Genomic DNA, 6,060 nt, shown 5'->3' with positions numbered 1-6,060 from the left:
AGGTTGTCCTTGGTTTTTTTTTTTGAGGGGTTGTAAACGCAAAAGTTCTGATGTGTCTGGTTTGGATGGGTTTTAGGTCCAATTTGATTATAGAAAACAGATACTGCCTCACGCCAAAGGCTTTTGAGTTAAAAGAAACACTTGTACAATGAAAGGGGAGTGACCAGTTCTCCCAGCTCAGCTTTTCTCTGGTTTGATTGGCTTTTAGCAGTCTGGTTGTTCAGAGCTGCTGGACACTTTACATTGGGGAATCCAAAGAAACAGCTCCATGCTGATCCTTACTGTACTGTAAGAATCTGTGTTTGATTTTACCTTTTTTGCCAAGGGGGTGTTTATAGAGATGTTGCATGTATTTGGAACAGCATCATTAAGTTGCAATAGAATCAAATGGATTTTTAAGTAGTTAAGTTATTCTATATTCTCTTCTCCTTTTGTGTTTCATTTGGTAATCTCGCAAATAAATTCTGTTTTATTTAGAACAAAGTGGTTTGTCCAGCTGCAGCACTCCTGGAATATTTATATTACACCTGCTTGAAACAACCAGAAATGTTAAGGTCTGGGCTACCTTCTTTAAATGTTTTGATACGAGCTGTCCTGGTCCATAACAACAATATTCAGCAAGAACTTTCAAAAGTTGCATGGGTGTGAATATTGCCAGGTAAAGGGATGGCTGGAAAGTGGGAAGCCATCAAAAATGAGATGAGAGTCCAGGGACATTACGTCCCTGTTATGGTGAAGGTCAAGGCTGGTAGATGTAGAGAATGCTGGATGACTAGAGAAATTGAGGTTCTTGTAAAAAAAAAAAACATTTGTTGGATACTGACAACAGGGATGAAGTGAATTCTTAGAGTATAAGGGCAGTATGAGTATACTTAAGATGGACATCGGTGGGTGGGGGGGCGTTGGGTGGGGTTTGGGGGGTGGGGTTTGGGGGGTGGGGCCAGACACAGTGTGCAGAGAGTCTGTGAGGAGGGATACACATTTGATAGGGCAAAGTTGCAATCAGTGTGATGGGTTGAAATGTGTCTATTATAATGTAAGAAGTATCGGGAATAAAGGTGACAAACTTAGAGCATGGATCAGTACTTGGAGCTATGATGTTGTGGCCATTATGGACACTTGCATATCACAGGTGCAGGAATGGTTGTTGGATGTTCCAGGCTTTAGATGTTTCAAAAGGAATAGTGGGGGAGGTAAAGGGAGAGGAGTGACATTGCTAATCAGGAATAGTATCACAGCTGCAGAAAGGGAGGTTGTGGGTCGGGGGTGGTGGTGTTTGTCTACAGAGTCAGTATGAGTGGAAGTCAGAAACAGGAAAGGAGCAGTCACTTTATTGGAAGGCCATCCAATAGCAACAGAGACATAGAGGAACAAATTGGGAGGCAGATTTTGGAAAGGTGCAGAAGTAAGAGTTGTTGTCATAGATGACTTTAACTTCCTTTTAATATTGAGTGGAACCTCCTTAGTTCAAGTCATTTGGATGGAGCAGCTTTTGTCAGGTGTGTTCAGGAAGGGTTCCTGTCTCAATATGTAGATAGGCTGATTAGCAGGGAGGCCATTTTGGATTTGTTGCTTGGCTTTGAACCATGCCAGGTGTTAGATCTCTTGGCCGGAAAGCATTTCGGTGATAGTGATCACAATTCCCTGACCTTTAATATAGTTATGGAGAGGAATCGGAGCAGATGGTATGGGTAAGTATTTAACTGGGGGAGGAGGAGTTGCAATGCTACTAGGCAGGAACTGGAGCACTTAAATTGGGAACAAATGTTCTCCGGGAAATGCATGACAGAAAGGTTGTATAGGAAGCATTTGCTGATAGTGCTGGACAAGTTTATCCCACTGAGGCAAGGAAGCGATGGCAGTTTGAAAGAACCTTAGGTGACAAGGGATGTGGAAACATCTAGTCAAGAAAAAGGAGGAAGCTTACTTAAGCTTGAGGAGGCAAGGATCAGACAGAGCTTTTGACAGTAACAAGATAGCCAGGAAGGAACTGAAGAATGCACTTAGGAGATCTAGTAGGAGGCATGACACAGTTTTAGGAGGTAAGATTCAGGAAAACCCTAAGATATTCCACACTTATGTGAGAGACAAGAGGATGGCCACAGTGAGGGTAGAATTGATCAGGAATAGGGGAGGGACATTGCACCTGGAGTCAGAGGAAGTAGGGGAGGTCCTTAATGAATTCTTTGCTTCAGTATTTACTACTGGGAGGGATCTTGATCCATTTTGGGAACAGCATGAAACAGACTGATATGCTGGAACAGGTTGATGTTAGCAAGGCGGATGTGCTGAAAATTTTGAAAAACATAAGGATAGATAAATCCCTTGGGCCAGATGGGATATACGCTCGGTTATTAAAGGAAGCAAGGGAAGAGACTGCTGAGCCTTTGGTGATGAGCTTTATGTTTTCAATGTCCACTGGAATAGTGCCAGATAATTGGAGGGTGACAAATGATATCCCCTTGTTCAAGAAAGGGAATATGGATAATCCTGGGAATTACATACCAGTTAGTCTTACATCAGTGGTGGACAAAGTATTGGAGAGAATTCTGGGAGACAGAATTTATTACTTGGAAACCGTACTTTGATTAGAGATAGTGGTTGGCATGGTGGTACAGTGGATAGCACTGCTGCCTCACAGCTCCAGAGTCCCGGGTTCAATTCCCGCCTCAGGCGACTGACTGTGTGGAGTTTGCACATTCTCCCCGTGTCTGCATGGATTTCCTCCGGGTGCTCCGGTTTCCTCCCACAGTCCAAAAATGTACAGATTAGGTGAATTGGCCATGCTAAATTGCCTGTAGTGTTAGGTGAAGGGGTAAATGTAGGGGAATGGGTCTGGGTGGGTTGCGCTTCGGATGGTCGGTGTGGACTTGTTGGGCTGAAGGGCCTGTTTCCACTCTGTACATAATCTAATCTATTCTAATCATAGTCAGCATGGCTTTGTGAGGGACAGGTCATGTCTCACAAACGTTACTGAATTATTTGAGGATGTGACAAACATGTTGATGAAGATAGAGCAGTGGATATGGTTTACATGGATTTTAGCAAGATTTGTTTGATAAGATTCCCCATAGTATGCTCATTCAGAAAATAAGGAGGCATGGGATATGGGGGAATTTGGCTGTTTGGACACAGAATTGGCTGGCCCAGAGGGTGGAAGTAGATGGAAAGTATTCAGCCTGGAGCTTGGTGACCAGTGGTGTTCCACAGGGTCAGTTCTGGGACTTCTGCTCTTTGTAATTTTTATAAATGATGACAAAGGTTGGTGGAGTTGTGGATCATGTGGAGGGCTATTGTAGGTTGCAACAGGACATTGACAGGATGTAAAACTAGGCTGATAAGTGACAGATGGAGTTCAACCTGGAAAAGTGTAAAGCTATTCACTTTGGAAAGTCAAATTTGAGTGCAGCATATATGGTTAAAGGTAGGATTGTTGGCAGTGTGGTGGAACAGAGGGAACTTAGGGTCCATGTCCATAGATCCCTCCAAGTTGCCACCCAAGTTGATAGGGTTGTTAAGAAGGCATACAGTGTGTTGGCTTTCAATTGCAGGGGAATTGAGTTAAAGAACCACGAGGTTTTGCTGCAGCTCTCTACAGCCCTGGTTAGATCACATATTGTTTTCAGTTCTGGTCACCTCATTCTAGGAAGGATGTGGAAGCTTTAGAGAGGAGATTTACCAGGATGCTGCCTGGACTGGAGGGCATGTCTTAAGAAGAAAGAGTGAGGGGTCTAGGGCCTTTCTCATTGGAGAAAAGAATGCTGAGAGGTGACTTGATAGAAGTGTACATAATATTGAGAGGCACAGATAGCATCTGGCTATCCACTCTATTTCCCAGGGTGGAAATGGCTATCATAAGGGTGCATAATTTTAAGGTAATTGGAGGAAGGTTTAGGGGAGATGTCGGAGGTAGGTACTTTACACCAAGTGGCAGGTGCGTGGAATGCACAGTGGTGGTAGAGTCAGATACGTTAAGGACTTTTAAGCGACTCTTGGATAGGCACATGGAAGATAGTACTATGAAGGGTATATAGTTTAGTCTGATCTTAGAGTAGGATAAAAGGCTGGCACAACATTGAAGGCTGAAGTACCTGTACTGTGCTGTACTGTTCTATGTTCAATTCGCACAACTTTACTAGTAATAAAATTTCTCCGAGCCGAGATCAACCTAATGAACATTCTCTGGACTGCAGTACCTTTTTGGAAATGCAAATATATTACATCGACTGGCTTCCCTTCACTCAACCAATTGACATGTAGTAGTCTTACCTTTCTATCTCAAAATAGCAAATAGAAAAAAAAGTCAGCAATATGGTAATATGGGCACATGGTAATTCAATGCTGCCACCAGATTGTCATTAGATGGATAGCTCAGACAGCATTGTATTAAATGGCATAAAAGGGAATGAAGCAGAATGACACTGAAATTAGAACAGTAAGACAAAAAAAAACACCCAGTGTGGCTGTTGTTACAATGCAGCGCGAGAAAAGAAATCCCAGGGACTTGAGCTTTCAAATGTGAACTCCGTTAGTCTCCATCAGTAAAGTGCAGACATGAGAAATTAAATGATTCATGCTCATTTAAAATGATTTGTGGTGACATTGAGTGCTCTAATTGGAAAGGTTTCATTTTGGAAAGGTTGACTATTGCTAATTCTAAATTGTTTAAACACTACACATCAGCCAGCAAGGAGATAGATGTTGGTCCCACTTACCATCCACACTGAAACCATAACTTGAATCTTTAAAGATTTGGATACCTGTATTTTAAAAGCTAATTTGAAAGTATTACTCTTACTATACGAAACATGAGGGTATCTGCAACTTGTTTTTGGAAGGAATCTCTCCTACGTGCACGCCTGGGCAACAATCTTTATATTTCGAGCTTTAGCCGAATACTGAACTCTGAGTGCACACTAGTAGATTCTTAGATTAGATTACATCCAATGTGGAAACAGGTCCTTCGGCCCAACAAGTCCACAGTGACCCGCCGAAGCGCACCCACCCAGACCCATTCCCCTACATTTACCCCTGCACCTAACACTACGGGTAATTTAGCATGGCCAATTCACCTGACCTGCACATTTTTGGACTGTGGGAGGAAACTGGAGCACCCGGAGGAAACCCACACCGACACTGGGAGAATGTGCAAACTCCACACAGACAGTCACCTCAGGCAGGAACTGAACCCGGGTCTCTGGCGCTGTGAAGCAGCAGTGCTAACCACTGTACCACCATGCTGCCCAATGCAGGTAGTGCAGGTTGGTGCTTTTAATTGGCAAGATAAATACTTAAATCCCAAGGGGCTAGTTAGCTCAATTGGTTAAATAGCAAACATATAGGTTAGAATAATGCTAATGCTACAAAGTTGGTTCCTGTTTCAACTCTGACACATTTTGCATCTGAAAGACAAAATGGAAGGCAATAGCAAAGCACAACTGAAGAAAATCAGCTCAGGATGAAGCACTAAACAGACATTGAACATCAGACCTCATACCACTCACTCACTCTGATACTGCCAACTTTGGAATTTCAGCTCATTTAAACCCAAAACCGTAGGGTTTAGCCTATTATACCCAAAACCCAGACTAATTTTTAAATTAATGTCAAATTCAAAACAGTTACCCACAAAATCAGGACTGAATTCTAATTCTCACACAATATAATTATTTTACAGATTCCAGTTAATGTCTTAGTGCAGTTTAATACTGCACAAGTACTGAAATGTTTGGAAAGAGTTCCTTTAAATTCATCTAGCTGACTCTAATACATATCTTACACTTTGAAAGATTTAAAAGTATTCCAGTTAGCCAACAATGTGCTAGCAATGCAATCCTATTGAATCACTGGGTGGTGTTTTGAAATTATAGAAAATGACCAGAATATAACACTTGTTGTAACGTTACCTTGTTTCTGTTTTATTCAGTATTCTTGAGATAAATGATTAAATATTCTTTTCAACAGATGTTGAAATTAAATATTTACTAACTGGAAAGATCATAGTTCCAAAGTTTGCTACTTTAATCAATATCATTCTTTTGATCAATTCTTTTTGTAACA

This window comes from Chiloscyllium punctatum, chromosome 10, assembly GCF_047496795.1.
Source record: "Chiloscyllium punctatum isolate Juve2018m chromosome 10, sChiPun1.3, whole genome shotgun sequence".
Classification (NCBI taxonomy): domain Eukaryota; kingdom Metazoa; phylum Chordata; class Chondrichthyes; order Orectolobiformes; family Hemiscylliidae; genus Chiloscyllium; species Chiloscyllium punctatum.
The sequence above is the reverse complement of the archived record's forward strand: the minus strand, read 5'-3'. Positions refer to the sequence as shown.